This window comes from Engraulis encrasicolus, chromosome 11 (assembly GCF_034702125.1).
Source record: "Engraulis encrasicolus isolate BLACKSEA-1 chromosome 11, IST_EnEncr_1.0, whole genome shotgun sequence".
Lineage (NCBI taxonomy): Eukaryota > Metazoa > Chordata > Actinopteri > Clupeiformes > Engraulidae > Engraulis > Engraulis encrasicolus.
In genome coordinates this window covers 50,052,664-50,053,782 of record NC_085867.1, presented here as the reverse complement: position 1 = coordinate 50,053,782, position 1,119 = coordinate 50,052,664, and positions in this window count along the sequence as shown.

Genomic DNA, 1,119 nt, shown 5'->3' with positions numbered 1-1,119 from the left:
CTCCACAAATAAAAAAACAAATCGGAGAGAAGAGATGGGCCAATTCCGGAGATGGATTGAGATGATGTCCGTACATGTTGCTTTTTTCCATCCTCACAGTGAGCATGCAGAAACCATCGGCTGAATTGTGGCTTCAGACTACAGGTCCTGATAAAGGCAATCTTAAAAGGACATACACAGACACAATCACGCTAAAACACACAAACACATATATCCTTTCACACATACAAACACACACACGCACTATGTCGAACCCAAGCCCACACAGTCCACCAATGAAAATGGAATTTGAACTGAACTCACAACCACACAGTGTTTTGTGTGAGCGGGAAACTGTAAGAAAGGCAATCAGCCTTCTTGCTGTCAGAGCAACAAAATCACAAGTTCTCATCTCCTGTGTGTCCATAGGTGGCCTGACCCTGGTGTGTTTCAGGATGTTGTGGAGAAAGGCAGAACCCATATATCTGCTGCGAGTCAGATTAGTCCTTAGATGGCCCTCTGTGAAGTTAGGGGAAGGGGTGGTGGTGCAGGATCAGACTCCCCTCCATAAAGCTCTAACAAGGAAACTGGTCCACAAACCACAATCCCATCTGTCCAAAACAAGGAGGAGTAGCTGCGTGTGTGTGTGTGCAGGCGAGAGTGCGCGAGCGAGAGAGAGAGAGAGAGACAAAAAGAGAGAGAGAGAGAGAGAGAGAGAGAGAGAGAGAGAGAGAGAGAGAGAGAGAGAGAGAGAGAGAGAGAAAAAGAGAGACAGAGAGCTGAGACACAGCTGTGACTCTTCTGGTTCATGACAGGAGAAAGCCTTCGAAAATGTCAGGTGGCATGTGTGTGTGAGAGAGAGAGAGAGAGAGAGAGAGAGAGAGACACACTAAAAGAGAGAGACATTTAGGCTGGTAATGGTGCCCCTCCCGTTGATTAGATGCCATCTGGTCATTGCTCGTTGCATTACTCTACTGGAGCAAACTTTCCTAAGGCCTGAGAGAGAGAGAGAAAGAGAGAGAGAGAGAGAGAGAGAGAGAGAGAGAGAGAGAGAGAGAGAGAGAGAGAGAGAGAGAGAGAGAGAGAGAGAGAGAGAGAGAGAGAGAGAGAGAGAGAGAGAGAGAGAGAGAGAGAGAGAGA